Source organism: Pleurodeles waltl, chromosome 4_2 (assembly GCF_031143425.1).
Source record: "Pleurodeles waltl isolate 20211129_DDA chromosome 4_2, aPleWal1.hap1.20221129, whole genome shotgun sequence".
In the NCBI taxonomy this organism is placed as follows: Eukaryota; Metazoa; Chordata; class Amphibia; order Caudata; family Salamandridae; genus Pleurodeles; species Pleurodeles waltl.
This window is the reverse complement of record NC_090443.1, coordinates 551,703,095-551,720,830: the sequence shown is the minus strand read 5'-3', so window position 1 is coordinate 551,720,830 and position 17,736 is coordinate 551,703,095. Positions and strand designations below refer to the sequence as shown.

The following is a 17,736-nucleotide window of genomic DNA, read 5'->3' as shown; positions in this document are numbered from 1 at the left end:
TTCACAGTATCAGCTGCAGCCCCTCTGTTCATTTTTCCAGAGGTGGGATGGCATTGCCTTTCCCTGTAAGATTCCTTGAATCAGGTCTTTTGATCTCATCAGTCAGTCAATCAATACATAAATAAATACGATTTTCTACAGGAAAAACATTAAACCTATGAAAACATTGTAAACTGAACGAGAAGAAAAATATCATAATTTTTCATGAATGTCACAGTACTACATGGTCTACCTTGAAAATTATGTATCATACATAATAAAACAATCCTTAAAAAAATTACTGTCCAAGTTGACTTTCAAATTAGGAGTAAAATAAATAATTATTCAACGCATGTTTAAAAAAGGTTAAAACCGCAACACACATTTTGTTAGAGTGCAAATCTTGTAAACAAGTTAGGGCAGGGGAACAATATCTCAAAATGTACTTCAGCATCAATGGCTTTATATATGTCCTTCTAGGCTCTAAATAAAACTTACAGAGAAGCGTAAAATGTGTGAACTGAGGCATCGTAACATGTACAGAATATGTGTATTCCCGACCATTCATCATGTGGAAATAGGACTTGAAAGTGTATTAAGTCTAAAGCAAGTGAGCAGAAGCCTTAGTATATATGTGTAATCCTGTTAAGGTAATGCTGGAACCTAGTATATTCCGTATTGTCCCATAAGCTGATAATGTTCTGCTTTGCAGTTTCTCTCTCGCTACTGACTTCTTGAGATTAAGGGCGCAGAGGTGCTCTAGCTCCCCTTTGCTGATCCTCTTGAGTTTGGCATGGTTTTTGAAAAAAAAATCAGGTCTACCCAACCCAGCACAAATCTATTACATTTCTCAACCATAGAATTTTATGCACAAAATCAAGCAAAAGATAGTCCTACACAATTAATCTATTAAAAAGAAGCTTCCTCATATGCCCCAGTAAAAAGGGGACGCAAGTGAATAAGATCTTCCAAATAATTTAGCCTAACTCTTGGTGGATAGCGTATGAGGAGCAAAACTGGGGTACTGCAAATTGTCACCTCAAGAGTTTATTTTCGGGCACCTGCAAGGAACTAACATCCGCATGACACCAGCCTTATGCATAAACGAACGAACACATTTCACCATCTACTTTAGTGTTTTTCCCCCCAATTAATTGGCAAACCTAAAAGCAGCTGAACAGAAGTCTTTCAAAAAGGAGATGCTTAGTCCTTACCAAGTGCTTCTAGTTACCCTTAGAGTCAAATTGCACCCCAAGTAAGCGCATGGGAGAATCGTGCTTAGTTCCACATCGTTCACTCTTATAGGGCGGCAGTTAGTATTAATAGGCCTGCGAATCATAATGAAAGACTTAGAATGGTTCACTTTCAGGTCTTATTTGGCCAGACAACCAGATAAATTATTCAACACCTGTTGAAGACCTTTGGGAGTGCGCGTCAATAATACTACATAATCTGCATAATGGAGAGCAAGAACACGGCGCTGACCTATCTGAGTTAGATCTTCACGTTGGTCCAGCAAATCTTTTTCTAGATGGGTTCTGGTTGCAGTACACCCCACCCCCTCACTTTTGTCTGTTTCCTTAGATGCAACTTTGACTGAAGTCTGCTGGGTTCCTGCTAACCCAGTCTCCAGTGCCAGTGTTCCTTCCCTAAAGCAAGACACCTGGTCACTTAATCCCCAAGTGAACAGACCCTCAGGCGCCTGCAAGTCCCTAGTAGATCCTACTCCTGGTACCTAGGGCATGGGTACTGAAGAGGACCCTCAGAGCTATAGCACAACTTATGCTACTCTGAGGGACCCAGCACCAACTTTATGCAGACTGCCATTGCAGGCTGTGTGACAAGGTGCTCCCAAAATTGAAAACACAACATGGCTCACAACCTGTGTGCCAAGTAACCTAGCACTACATGTAATATATGTAAGTCACTTCTCTAGCAGGCCTTACAGCCCTAAGGAGAGTGCATTATATTACATGTTAGGGCATATCTGCACAGGCAGATATGCCTCTGCTAGGTCTTTGTTGAGTCTCAGACAAAGTGAGTGACCAGGAAAGCCATTTTAAACGCATATGCTGGACACTGGTCATTACGAAGTTCCCTCCTACATGATGGCTTCTCTGAACCTAAGGATATTTGGTATCAAGCATCTCAGATTGATAAGCCCTCACTGATTCCAGTGAGGGATGTATTAATAAATGCACCCAGAGGGCACCTTAGAGGTTCCCCCTGAAAACCTACCAGCTACTAGAGTGTTGACTTACTGACCCTGACCAGTTCAGCCACCTTAGCCACGTTTCTGGCCCCCCAAGTGAGAGCCAGGGCTCTGGAGGGCCAGAGACAAAAGCCTTCACTCGGGGCGATGTTAGCACCTCACCTAGGCAAGGTGGGCATTCTAGAGCGGGAAGGTTCAAAGGCCCTGCTGGCTTTGTAATGCGACCCATCTCTTTCAAGGTCGTGGAGATGACCAAACTCCCACTTTTAGCGACAGAACAGGTGGGAAAATTAGGCAGATTAGGAGGTGTGCCAACTTCATGCCAGCCCCCCTCCTAAGGTGAACGAGCTGAAGTGGGTACCACTTTTTAAATTCCTCCATCTTTGTAAGGAATTAGCCCACGAGGGTTAGGGTTATGCCGAGTTTCCAGCAGAAGTGGTCATAGAAAGTGTGTAGTCACCCTATAGATGGTCAGCCCATTGACGACCACCTGGCACGCCTTATAATGCCCCTAAATTGAGTATTTATGTGGCACCCCTGAACCCTAGAACTCTGATCCTTCTGACCTAAGAAGAAGGAGACTCCATATATGCAAAAGGTAAGAATGGAAGACCTGTGACGGACTCAGTGCCAACCCTGCCAGCCTGCCTGTGGACTTTGACATTTGCAAGAAAGACTCCATTTCCTCCAGCTGCTGAAACTTCAAAACGCCCGGGAAAAATGCCAGCCTTCACCCCAGCACAAGGACCTCTCAAGAGAACTCCAGACTGCGAAAACCGCCGCTGGACAGGACCACTGCACCCGAGCCTTCCAGCCTGTGTCGAAGTGGGCCAACAATGCCAAGCTGGACCCCAGCCTCTCAAGCAGCCAGGTCCATCATGAGTTTCACACTGTGATCTCCACCTGACACCTGCAGCCTCTTTGCGCAGGCCCCCCTCGACCGCTACTGGTGACGGTAACCTCGACGGTCCACCGTGCCTCTGCATCCATCTGGACACGCCAGAGCTAGAAGAAAAGGACCACTAGTGAGTGACCCACATCCCCATCAGCTCGCGAGACTTGAGCCCACTTGTTGGTTGACCCAAACTGGTTCCCCCCAGTGCAGCCTGTTCTGTGGGCCTACCACGACCGTCACCGGTGACAGACACCCAACGGTCTAAGCACCTTCTGCACCCAGACACCCTGGATCAGAGAGAGGAGGACCACTGGTGTCCCTACATCCCAGAGCATCGCAAGACCTGAGCCTACTCTGTGGCTTATCCAAACAGGACATCCAGTCCTAGCCTGCAGCCTAAATCCATGGAGACCAATCCAAATTGAAATGCATTGGGAACCCGGCATGTGCTCCACCAGGTTCCTACACTAACCAATTGATATACAATGCAGCCCTGCCTGACAATCCTGTTAACATTAAAGGCCTCTGTATACTGCCCTTTTTTTTTTCCATATCTCACCCTGGCCAACATGCCCGATTAAATCTCTCAGTAGATTCACCCCCCGGTTCCCCAGCAGAAGCCCAATTTACTATGGTTGACAATCCAGTGCCCTGGACAGAGCTGTGAAATGGTCCATACTACCCCCTTCTTACCCCTGTGTATTTGTCTAGGATAAGGTTCAGGTTTAGACACTGCTCAATAGTTCTGAGGACTCTACGGAACCCATACTGGATTTCAGAAAGGATCTTATGCTCTTCTACCTAGGGGCTAATCTCTTAAATAGAATACTACCCATCACTTTAAACAGGGAGTCAAACAGAGATGGCTTGATAACAGCTTAGCTCCTCGTGGATTCCTTTAAAAAAAAAAAACTGGGACAGTAAGTAATCTAGACCAGTTATCCACCTTCCCGGTTTTACAAACCACTCGCAGCACATTCGGCAAAAGGGAGGCCCAAAGGTCTAGGTTGTCCTTATAAAGGTCGATTGAGATCCCATCCACACCTGGTGTTTTATTACTGTAACTACTTATAGTTGCACAAGTGACTTTATCTAATATAAATTCCAGTGGACCTGAGTGAATTGAGTGTCCATCCATGTTATTAGAATTATAAGTGTCACTATTGTCCCCAGTGTTCTGACCTGCATTGGCATATATCTTGCTAAAATGATCTAGCCACCCTGCAAACACACTCCTGTCTTACTGCCCCTGGACATCTGAAACACCAGCCAGTCGGCTGTTTCTGGAGAAGGGGCAGGTAATTTGCAGGCGTTTCTCCTTGACGAAAGTGTGACAATAGGTGACGTTCCCTCAGAACAGACCATGAGGGGAATAGGCCAAATAATTTAGGGGTACTCTATCATAAAGTAACAGAATAAGTAAGTTAGGTCCACCTTCTATATTTAATGCGCCAACCTGAAATAACTTTTTAGGTTTAGGACCTTGAGTGAAGCCCTGGGGAATGCCCAAGACCTTGGTAGGCTAGAGAACAAATGGGCAGAAACATGTCAGCAGGCAATACACGTTGGGGTACAAATTGGACTAGGACCCAGTGGTGAAACTCTTAATGGAGTTATTTTAGTCATTTGAAGGATACCACCTTAATAAAAGGCCATTTTTGTGGTTTATCCCTAGATATTTTTAAGTTTGCATCTGGACCCGAGTCGCTTGTCCAGTTAGATAATATCTATAACTCCCTCTAGATAACCCCACTTCAGGATGAGTATGCCCTTTTAGTATTATCTTACTAGGGTGGGAAGAGGTGGCCAATGAGGAAGCAGGTCATGTTACGTAAGTGAGCCCACCTCACCCAAATCTTTGGAATTTCTGGAGTAGGAAGGGTCAGAACAAGAGAGATTTCTTTTAAATGAAAAACTCTAGATTACAAATTTAGAAGTGCCATACAGTAAATGTGTGAGTGATACAAATTGAGGCTAGCATGGCACACCTTTACGCCTCAGTCTTCCCCTGTTGTGTGTAAGATGTTTGGTATCAGACATCTCGTATTAATAAACCCCTCACTGATTCCATTGATGGATTTATTTATTAATACTTGCACCCAGAGGGTACCTTAGAGGTGTCCCCAGAAAACCTGCTAACTATTGGTGGGCTGACTGACTAGTTTCCACCAGTCTATCACCAACAGATGATTTTCTGACCACTAAGGGTGAAAGCCTTTGCTTTCGGGTGTCAAGAACAAAGCCTGCTGTGACAGGGGTTTTAACACACCCGTCCCAAAAGGATGACCTACAAAACTGCATTTCAAGGCAAGGGAGCTTCAAAGAATCCTATCACCCTTGTTATGCAGGTCTGACTTCCCTTAGAAGGGAAATGCCAACTCCCATGCTCCAGTGTCTATTTGGCATCTGGACAGGAAGTAAAATTAGCTATTCAGGAGGCGTGTTGCATGTGAAGGCTGAACATACCTCTAGGGTGACCAGCCTGAAACGAACAAAGCTTTAGGAATGCTACCATCTTGTGTGTGGTGAAATCACCTAATAGGCAAGGTTGTCTTAGTTCGAACTGAAAATATGACAGCCATACATTATCTACAAAAACAGGGGGGGCACTCTCTACATTTATCATGCCTTTCTCGGACCATTGGGCAATATGTCACAACGTCCACCTGTTAGCTCAACACCTCCCAGGGATGGGCAACAACTTTGCCGACTTCCTGAGCAGGATGCTTCAACAAGTCCAAAAGTGGGAACTCCGCTCCCAAGTCCTCCTCCCATACTTCCAGAAGAGGGGTTTCCACAGATAGAACTGTTCGCAACCGCAGACAATGCAAAATGCCCAAACCTCAACTCCAGGTTCCCACACCCACTATACAAGAGCAATGCTCTATGGATGAACTGGTCAGGGATGTTTGCCAATGCTTTTCCACCTTTCCCTCAGCTCACATTAACGTCTCTCACCCTTATTCTGGTTGCTCCCACTTGCGCTCGTCAACCATGGTACACCAATTTACTCATGCTCTCTGTAGTTCCCCACGAGCAGCTTCCCCTCAAAGTGGACTTTCTCACTCAGAACCACAGAGAAGTCAGGCATCCAAATCCAAAGGAACTCAACCTTGTGATTTGGGTCCTGAAGTCATAGAGTTCGGCTACCTCAATCAACCATCTGAATGTATCACCATTCTCAAAAGGCTCATAGATCTACGCATTTTCAACTCCCTATTACTACTAAACAGACTGACTGTTATTAATATGATTTTAAAGATCAAGCCAGGAAAACAGTCAGAGCAATACCGATTGTTGACTACATATAGGAGGAAGAAGTTAAAAGCATGAAGACACCAGCGACTGCCACTGCCATCCTTCCCAGAAATGACAAAAAATACAAAGCACTAGACGATTCACAAGCCTGCTTAATTGAATATCCAAGACCTGATTCAGTTATTGCTCAGGCTGCACAACGCAGATCTAAAAATCCTTCCATCCCTATCGCTACTCCGCCTCACAAGGAGGGAATTGACTGTACAATATTGGCAAAAGATTCATAGTCAGGTACTACTATCCGAGCCACAAATTCTCCGGCCATCCTAGGGCAATATGAATGCCAAATGTGGTCAGATGTTGCCGCGTACCGGGATTTCCTTCCAGATGACAAGAAAACAGAGGCTACTCACATATTACAGGATGGTGAGAAAGCAGTATCGGAGATTGATTGTGCAATGGATATAGCCTCCATAGGCCTCAGGCATTTGCCAAGATATGCAGTTATTGAGCGTCAGGGTTGGCTTAAGGCTACATCATTTCGCCTGGAAATGCAAACAAAAATACTTGGTATGCCTTTTGACGGTGATTCCTTATTTGGAAAACATGTTGACCACGGTCTGCGTGCCAGAAAGACAGACACATCGACATAACGATCTCTTGGAACCCTCCAGTTTCGTAAAACACCTTTTCATGGAGTACATGGCCGCGGATTTTACTCATACTGTGGAGGATATCAGAGATATCACCCACAATCTTATCAACAGCTCTTTCAGCCTGCTTATCAGCAACATTAGCCATATAGAGCTCCACATTCAGCAGCTTATTCTAAACAGCAGCCAAGAAGAAGACAGGCTACATCTGCCAGGGGCGCAGGTCGGAAACAGTGACAACCTCGGTGCTGGCTACAACCTTTACTTGTTTTCCAGTGGGTGCCAGAATTTCCCGATACCTGCATCATTGGACCAAGATCACTACAGACAAGTGGGACATAGATCTCATCGAACATGGCCATACCTTGGAGTTTACTCAATTTCCACCTCAGACTCCACCAACAAAAGTCCTCCCTTCTCATCTTCATCTTCTTCGGAAAGAAGTTTACACTATGATGTCCAAGGGTTCCATAGAACTGGTTCAGTTTCCCCAGATAGGTAAAGGATTTTACTCTAGTTTTTTCCTTGTAATGAAGACGTCCGAGGAGTGTTGTCCAATCCTCGACCTCGGGAAACTCAACAAGTACCTGAAGAAACACTCTTTCCTTATTATTTCCCTCCAGGAAATTCTCCAAATTTTCAACCGTGGAGGTTTTCTTACCAGCCTCGACCTACAGGATGCATATTTTCACATTCCCATCCACTCCAACTGTAGGAATGTCACTCCTTTTGGCATGTTACCCCCACTTTTTGCCTGTTGTCTGTGTGCTTAGACTGTTTTCAATGGGGTCCTGCTAACCAGGACCCTGGTGATTGTGCTCTCTCCTCTAAATTTGTTTGCCTTGGTACCCTTTACACCCCCCAGCTGGCATAATGGTGTACCCCTGTAAGTCCCTGGTATATGGTACTTGGGTACCCAGTGCATTTGTACACTAGTGGTCCCCTATGGACTGCAGCATGTATTATGCCGCCCACGGGAGCCCATGCAAACTGTCTGCAGGCCTCACCACCAGCTTGCTTTGAAGGACACATTTGGTGCCCTCCTTGTATAATCCGGTTAGCACTACTCCAGGGATCCATGGTTCCTGTTTTGGCGCTAAACTATACAGCTGAAGGAGTCACTCCCCTGCATCTGCAAGCACCTAATGCAACAACGTCCGGCTGCTGAGATTTGCTGTCCTCTGGATCTGCAAAGATTCTCCAAAACAGATGGTGGTTTTGAGGGGTCCTCCGGGTCCTCTTTGCCTTCTGTCCAACTTGGGAGACGGTGAGCCCTTGCCTGTTCCTCCAGGACAGAATCCCTGTGCACCATGACAATTGCAGCAACCAAGGCTTGTTCACTCCTTCTCCCCTCCAAGGGTCGAGTCCAAAGTTTTTTAAACTCTGGGTGGTTCCTTTCATGTGTGATAAGTTACTGTGTGACTACTGTGGTAATGTAAGTGGTTCTTACTCCTCCTAGATAAGTCTTGGGTGCTCACTACAGCTACCGCTAGAGAGCTCTGGCTTCCTAGACACTGTAACACTTACTTATAAGGGTTGCCTGAACCTGGTATAAAGTGCCAACACCATAGGTGTCCACCACACACCTGGCCAGCATCCTACATTGCTGGTGCAGCGGTGGGATAAGACACTTACAATTGCCTTTCCACTTTGTCACCAGTGGCTTTCCACCGGAAAGGTCACTACTAGTCTTTAGGACACACTACACTTGATAGTAAGGATTTTTAGACTTCTAGTTTAGGCAAGTTGGGGGACTAGCATAGCCCTTTCTCTAAACTTTTAGGAAGTCTAACTCCTTAGAGTGGGTAGGTGCACCCACACTACTCTAGATAACCCGTCTACAGCAGAAGACACGGCTCACACCTCAGAATCCCAGTATGAGGACTGCACCTTTCATGAATTGAGGGAGATGTGTGCTTCTGGGAAGCTGAACACAGTGCGAAATCCCAACAAATCTCCACTCCTGAAATAACTCCTCCAGGCTGATAGCCAGAGCATTGCAGATCAGGAAGAGCAGGAGGTAGAGACTGACCTTCAAGTATTAGATAGGGTAGACCTAAATTTCACTGGAGAGGATCAGGAAGAAACTGGGGAGCACACATGGCAGTGAAAAGGGGGCACACACCAGTAGGTCCACTTTTACTCTCAGGGGGTTGGTGCAGAGGGACTCCAGGAGGAGGAGTAGATCCTCCTCATCTGTCCACACCCATTTCTCAGCAGTATCGGATGAGACTAACCACTCTAGCTCAGAGGGGAGTCCCTAGATAGAGAATTCGGCAAACTGAGTTTAGAAGAGGCCAGAGTGAGATTGCAGCAGCAACAGTTAGCCCTAGAATGGCAGGCCTTGGCTGTAGAGAGAGAAAGACAGAATTTGGGGTTGATACACCACGATGGCAGCAACAGCTTAGGAAAACCAGGAGGAGGGAGGACTCCTATAACTCAAGGAATCCCATCAAAATTGTCCTACCTTACAAGGCTTGGGGTGAGATCCACAAGTGGATCACTGCCTTGGAACGAGGGTCTGTAGAGTACAGAAGGTCATTCAAGGACAGTGGGCAGCCATCTTGTGGCTTTCTTTTACTGACAAGGGTAGGGACAAATTCCTCACTGTCAGAGATGACGATGCAGGCAACCATCAGACACTTATGGATGTTCTCCTTGAAGGTTTTAGCCTAACTACAGAAGAATATGGGATAAAATTCAGGGAAACCAGAAAAGAGTCCTCCCAGGATTGGGTAGATTTTGTGGACAGCTCTGTAAAGGCCTTGGAAGGCTGGTTACATGGCAGTAAAATGAATGATTATCAGAGCTTGTACAATCTTCTTATGAGCGTGCACATTCATAACAATTGCATATCTGATAAAATGCATCAGCATCTGGTGGACTCAGATTTGACCACTCCCCAAGAATTGGGTAAGATGGAAGACAAATGGTTGCGCACCAGAGTGGGTAGCAAAATTCACATTGGGGTGACCAGAAGAAGAAGCATTCCTCCAAGCGTCTGGACCGAGGTGGGGACAAATCTAAAGAAAAGAGAGTCTTCATCAGGCCCACAAAAATCTTCTGGGGGTGGGTCTAAATCCTCTTCCTCTCCCTCCTCCTACAGTAAATCTTGGTGCTACATCTGTAGACAAAAGGCCATAGGTCAGGTGACAGCACCTGTCCTAAAAAGAGCACCATGTCTGCTAGTAGTACTACCACTTCTGCCCCTAGTCCCCTAGCAGTAGCACAGGTGGTAGTAGTCAGTCCAAGGGTGTAGCTGGGTTCACCTTGGGAACTGCAGTGGGCTCTGGAGTAGAAGAGAGACCACTGAGGCAGTGTTGGTCTCTGAGGGTGGTATTAATCTTGCCACCCTAGCTGCTTGTCACCTTAATATGGGTAGGTACAGGCAGCATCCTCTTATCAATGGTGTTGAGCTGAGGCCTACAGGGACACAGGTGACAGTGTTACAATGGTGACTGAAAAACTGGTGTCACCTGAACAACACCTACTTTGTCACACTTGCCAAGTTACTGATGCTCACAACAACACTTATAGCCACCCCATGGCTGTTGTTGACCTCAGCAGTTGGGGGGAGGGCAGGTTATGGCCTAAAGAAAGTTCTAGTAGTCTCTTTTCTACTTGTAGAGTGTTTACAGGGCAATGATTTAGAGACTTCAGCTTGGGCTGAAGTGGAGTTGGAAGCCCATGCAGCAATGCTGGGCATCCCTGGGCATATCTTTGTTCTAACAAGAGCACACGCCAAAAGACAGGGAGAGCAAGGGGTACTGGAGCCTGGAAGAATGACACAGGAGATTCCCCAAAAATAAATTCAGGCAGGGTAAGAAATTACCTCCTGTTAGGCCTCAGGTGAAGATCCCAGTCCTCAAGGAGAGGAATGTACCTCCTGGGTGGAACCCACACCAGAGGAGCTCCTAGGTGCAGGTGGGCCCACCAGGGAGACACTTTGCCTGGGGCAGAAATCCTGCCCTACTCTAAAGAGTCTGAGGCAGCAAGCTGCTGTTCAGGAAGCAGGAGATGTCGGTGGGACCCATAAGGTCTACGGGGACAATGGCCCCCTTTATTCTGAGGCAAGGGACGCCAAACCTGGTACAACCAGGAGGTTAGACATTCCTCAAAAGTTTAAGGAGTTCCTATTGACGTTAGCATATGAAATTCTCCTTGCAGGCCATTTGGGGGAAAGCAAGACTTGGAACTGATTTGTTCTCACTTTCACTGTTCTCGTATGTCTGAGGACACAAAGGAGTTTTGTCGCTCCTCTGTGACCTGTCAAGCCAGTGGCAAGACAGTTGGCATTCCAAATGCCCACCTAAGTACCCTTTGAGAGTGTGGGGATTGTTATTGCTAGCCCCTTAGACCCTCCAACTGCATCTGGGAACAAATGTATATTGGTGGTGGTAGACCATGCCACCAGGTACCCAGAAGCAATTCCCGTAGGACCATTTCAGCCCCTGCAGTAGCCAAGGCGCTCCTGGGAATTTTTTCCAGGGTGGGTTTTCCTAAAGAGGTGGTGTCCAACAGCGGTACAAACTTCATGCCTGCATACCTGAAAGCTATGTGAAAGGAGTGTGGGGTGACATTTACAATTCACCACCCCTTAGCATCCACAAACAAATGGTTTAGTTGAAAGGTTCTACAAAATCTTAAAAGGCATGATAATGGGTCACTATGAAAAACTCAGAAGGAGATGGGATGCTTTGCCTCCTCTTCTCCCACAGGGAAGTTCCACAGAATAGAGTGGGCTGTAGACCATTTGAACTTCTGTTTGGGTACCCAGTTAGGGGTTCACCTGCTCCTGTAAAAGAGGATTTGCAGCAACCTCTCAAACACCCCAATCAAGACATAGTAGATTATGTACTAGGCCTAAGAACTAGAATGGCACAGTACATGAAGAAGGCAAGCGAAAACCTTGAGGCCAATCAAGAACATGCAAGAGCAGTGGCATGGCTTAAAGGCTGTGCTGACTGTTTAGCAGCCAGTGCAGAAAGTGTGGGTCCTGGAGCTTGTGGCTCCCAGGGCACTCCAAGATAGGTGGAGTGGTCCCACCACATTGTGGAGAAGAAAGGTGAAGTCACCTACTTGGTGGACCAGGGCCCTCCTAGATGTAGGAAGGTGGCCTGGTGTGTGGTGAACACTTATGGTGTTGGCACCTTATACCAGAACCAGGTGACCCCCTATTAGGGAATGAACGCAGTGTCTAGGAAGCCAGGGCTCTCCAGAGGTAGCTGTGCATGAGCAGCCAAGACCTATCTAGGAGACATGCAAAGCTTAGACAATACCACAATAGTTACACAGCAACTTAGCACACATGAAAGAAACCACACAGTGTTACCAAAATAAAGGTACTTTATTATAGTAACACAACACTAGACCCTTAGCAATTGGGAGAGCCAGCAGAAGCAGTCATGGCCCCCACATGCAACCCACTGGCAGCCGGCACTACTTGGAGCCTGAAGATCCCTTGGAGCAAGAGACAACAAGCCTTGGTTGCTGCAAGAGTCGTGGTGCACATAGGTTCTGTCCTGCAAGGACAGGCAAGGGCTCACCGTCTCCCAAGTTGGGCAGAGAAGATCAAGGGGACGACTCCAGACCACCACCTGTGATGCAGATCCATGCAGCCAGTTGTCCTTGCTGTAGATGCCTACAGATGCATGGGAGTGACTCCTTAATTCCAAGGGAGATTCCTTCTTGCTTTTTGGTGCAGGCTGAAGTCTCGCTGACCCCAGAGGATGCAAGGCTGGGGAAATGTTGAAGTTGCTGAGAGGAGCCGGAGAAACAATGTTGCAAGGGGAGGTCGTCTCAGGAGTTGCAGTCTTGTCGGGTCCTGAAGAACCTAGTTGTGGTTCCAGTGGTCAGAAGTAGAAGTAAACGATGAAGAGTAGTCCTGGTGGAGTATTGCACGTCGAATCTGGGGACCCACTTGCAAGAGAGTCCCTAAATATCCCTATCAGGTGTCTCTGACATCACCTGCCTGAGTTGGCCATGCTCCCATAAGCCTCTGCGCATCTTGGTTTCAAGATGACAGAATTGAGTGACCACCTGGAGGAGCTCTGTGCGCCACCCCTGGGGTGTTGATGGAAAGAGGAGTGGTTACTCCCCTTTCTTTTGTCAAGTTTCGTGCCAGAGCAGGCACCGGGAGTACCTGAGCTGGTGCAACCCGGTTTATGCAAGGAGGGCACCAAGCGTGCCCTTCCAAGCAAACCGGTGACTTGGGGAGGCTACCCCTCCCAGACTTGTAACACCTATGTTCGATGGCATGTGTAGCTGTAGATGCACATGAATTGCTTATGTCCGCCATCTAGTGTTGGGCTTGGAGTGTTAAGAGTTGTTTTTCTTTAAAGAAAGTTTTCAAGTCACGAGATCGAATGACTCCTCTTCGTAATACTGCACATGGGGGATCAAGTCCTTTGTTAGATTGTTTTCTCTCTGCTGTCGGGTTCAGACGTTTATCCTCTCGCTCCAGTGGATCTTGCTTCAGGCCCTCTGAACTTTTTCTACCTTTCTATAATACTGTCGGTGTTGTTTTGCGTTTTCTATCTGTAGTCGATCCGATTAAAAACATCAGGGTCGGTTTCCTTAAAAGGGGCCTTGCCATTTTAGGGCCCTCTTCAATGTCAGGCTGATGGAACGGACTCCATTTCAATTCTGTCCTCGGTGTCACACCAAGTTCCTGTGCACTGACCAGCATTTGGTGTGCAATCTCTGCGTATCTCCCCACTATCGAGAGGAGACCTGCAACGCCTGCAGGTTGTTTGGATCAAAAAAGACTCTCTGGGACTAAAGAGCTTGTCGTCTGGTAAAGGCATCCAGGCTACAGAGGAAACACCAGACATTTTCACTGAGGAACATGCACAAGAGGAAGAAGAACAGAGTATGGCGCTTTTCATTAGAGGCTGACTAAGACCATTACTCCAATGCAGACAGCCACCCTATACCACTGGTGCAGTATGTGAGTACACCTGACCTGTCACACCACCCAACGACATTGAAAAAGTCTCCAGCACTGGTTGTCGGTCCTCCACTACGTTCGGGCCATGGTCGAGTCCGAAAAACAATTCCGGATGACCAACCTTCGGGTTTGGCACCAAGAATGAAGACCAAAGTGCTTTCGGCACCGACAAAACAGATTGGTCCAGCTGCTTCGGTGTCAAACTGAAAATAAGATACATCTATTTCGGAACCGAAAAACAATTAATCTGTTTCGGAGCTGATATTTTCGGTCCGAGTAAAACACTTGGGAACAAAGACTTCTGAACCGAAAGCTCCAACTGGGAAAATTACTACTTCTACACAAGAAACCTCAGAAATGCAGCCAATTCTAAAGGTTATGGACGCTCGACAGTGCAAATTACAAATACAGAAGGGCACAGGAAGGATAATTGCCTCTCCTCCAGTGACTATGAAAAGAAAATTATCCTTTCAAGAGACCCTAGATGCTGGACTTCAACCAAAAAAGGTCTCAAATGACAAAGAGGGAGACAAGGCGGTGCAGCAGAAACAACCTTCGCTTCAACATTCTCCTCTTCTTCTTCCCCCCACACCACCACCATCACCCACATACCAGATGCAAGTCCTCTCCACAGACATCCTCAGCATCACCACACAAGGAGGATTTCAGTGACATTCAACAGGATACAGATCCATGGGATCTATATGACCCTGATCCCATTACATTCAATGAATACCCTGCTAGACCTTCTGCCCCAGCATACGAAAGGTCATAGCGAGAGCAGCTGCATACCATAATGTGCAGATGCACACTGACCCTAAAGAGGATGATTTTCTCTTTAACACTCTGACATCCACTCATACAGAGTATCAACGTCTCCCAATGCTACCAGGGATGCTCAGACACTCAACAGACATCTTTAAAAAAACAGTGAAGGCCGGGATTACCACTCGTAGAGTTGATTAAAAACTATAAACCAGACCCAGTCTTCATAAGAACTCAGTTACCACCAGACTCCATAGTGGTTGAGGCAGTAAGAAAAAGTGCCAGTCTACAGGGTGTGCTCCTCTTCCAGATAAGAAGAGCACAAAGGTAGACACTGTAGGACAAAGGGTTGCCTCACAAGCAAGAAACCCCTAGAGAATAGCCAACTCTCAAGCTCTTTTAGACAGGCATGACAGGGCCCAGTTGGACGTAATGGAAGAGTTGTTTCAGTACCTTCCACCAGAGCACCAGAAGTGGGTATAGCAGATAGTTACAGGGGGACATGCAATCTCAAATAATGCCATTAGATGCGCTACAGATGCAGCTGACACTGCAGCTAGGGACATAAGTACCAGCATAGTTATTAGGAGACATGCATGGCTCAGATGTTCAGGCTTCAAACCTGAAATTTAGTAGGCAGTTTTAGACATGCCTTTCAACAAGGAGCATCTGTTTGGGCCAGAATGGGGAGACAACTATAGAAAAGTTAAAGAAAGATTCGGAAACAGCCAAAGCAATTAGGGCATTATATACTACACCTGTTAGAGGTACCTTTCGCAGGCCACAATTCAGAGGTGGCTTCAAGCAAGCAGTCCCAGATTCAGCATCCACTTCCCAACATAAACCTTACAATTCTATTCAAGTGCTTCCTTTCGAGGCTCATACAGAGGGTCCAATAATAGAGGAAGAGGCAAGTCATCCACTTCCAGAACTTCCTCCACTGCAACCAAACAGTGACTCACTCACCATCACCACAGCACATAAATCTCCTGAGGGAGGAAGAGTGGTAAATTTGTATCCACAATGGCAAAACATCACTACAGTCAAATGGGTTCTATCAATTATCCAATATGGTTGTTGTCTGGAACTCATTACCACTCCGCCATTCGTTCCCCCTCGTTCACACAGACTTACTCACGACTATCTCAAATTACTAAAAGAGGAGGTACAGTCACTACTACTCAAAGGAACCATAGAGATAGTACCCATATCCCAATTGGAATCAGGAGTATATTCACTATACTTACTAATACCAAAAAAAATAAAGGCACATTAAGGCCAATTCTAGATCTCCGGCATCTCACCCTAAACATTCTTTCAGAACACTTTCAAGTGGTCACTCTACAAGATGTCATACCCTTTCTGCAAAAATGAGATTACATGACAGCATTGGATCTCAAGGACGCATATTTCCACATTGCCATACATCCAGCATATCGCAAGTACCTAAGATTTGTCATAGCAGCCTAGCACTAACAGTTCAAGGTACTATCATTTGGAGTAACAACAACACTAAGGGTGCTCACCAAATGCTTAGATGTAGTTGGAGCATTCCTCAGAAGACAACACATACATGTCTTCCCTTACCTGGACGACTGGCTAATAAAAGCCAATATAAGCCAGTTATGTCAACCGCACACACAAAATAGATCTACTTCACAAGTTGGGATTCACCATCAATTATCTCAAATCCCATCTAAAACCATTACGAATACAGCCATATTTGGGAGCAATTTGCAACACTCACTCAGGATTAGCATACCCAAATCTATTAAGGATTCAAGCATTTCAAGATCTAATAGCTCAGCTGCATCACAACCACACTACACAGTGGAATTAGTGATAAAACATTAGGAATGATGGCCTTATGCTTAGCCATATAGTGCCTCTCACGACAGTGGTCTCAGTCACAAGCTCAACTTCAGGATCTAGTGTCGTTGGACCGCCAGACTTAAAACTTTCTGCAGTGGTGCAATCACACCAACCCATCAAAAGGGCGGTCCTTTCAGGACCCTGTGCCTCACACCCAAATCACAATAGATGCATCACAGACCGGTTGGGGAGCTCCTCTCAACAACCTTATTATACAGGGACAATGGAACTCCATCCAACAAACCTACCGCATAAATTACTAGCAGTATTCCTACCACTCAACACTTTTCTGACACAAATTTCACACAAAGCTGTGTTAATACGCACAGACAATATGACAACAATGTATTATCTGCAAAAACAGTGGGTGTGGAGGAACGCTCATCCCAATTATCCAGCTTAGCACCATCAATTTTGAGACAGGCGATTCACATTCAGATACTCGAAGAATATCTCCCAGTAATGAACAACCAGTTAGCAGACCTGTTAGGCAGGATGCAGCAACAAGACCTCGCCGATCTTGCCTTTGAGTTGTCTGTGGACCTAGTACTCCTTTTAGTCACTTCCTATTGGACACTGGCCAGTATCCTTATCGCTGGCTGCTACGCTGAAGGTACTTCTTTTTTTTTTCTTTCTTGCGTGCCGTCTTTTTTCTTCTCTGCGGTCTTCCTTCTTTGCTGCCGTTTTCTATGTCTTCTTTCTTTGTTGCTGTCTTCTTTTTTCTTCCTGCATGCCTTCTTCCTACATCACTGACGTCTTCTTTCTTCTATGCCTTCTTCTCTGTCTTCTTTCTTCGTTGCCGCCAATCTCCTTTTTTTTTCCGCATACTGTTTTCACTGTCTTCTTTACCGCATGGCGTCTTCTGTCTTCTCACGTCTGCACTCTTCTCACACCTTGTTTTCTCTCTTCTCCTGTCTTCTCTATCCTGTCTTCTCTCTTCTCCCATCTTCTCTCTTCTCCCATCTTCTCTCTTCTCCCATCTTCTCTCTTCTTCGGTCTTCTGTCTTCTCACGCCTTCTCTCTTCTCCCGCCTTCTCTATTCTCCCGCCTTCTCTATTCTCCCATCTTCTCTCCTCTCCCATCTTCTCTCCTCTCCCATCTTCTCTCTTCTTCCATCTTCTCTCTTCTTCCATCTTCTCTCTTCTTCCATCTT

General features: G+C 46.2%; 1 protein-coding gene across 1 annotated transcript in view; it reads left to right on the top strand.

The window, feature by feature from the left end:
- The window catches only part of CEP350 (centrosomal protein 350), an 821,600-nt gene that overhangs the window by 230,702 nt on the left and 573,162 nt on the right, over positions 1-17,736 (top strand). The gene's annotated exons all lie outside the window — the stretch shown is intronic.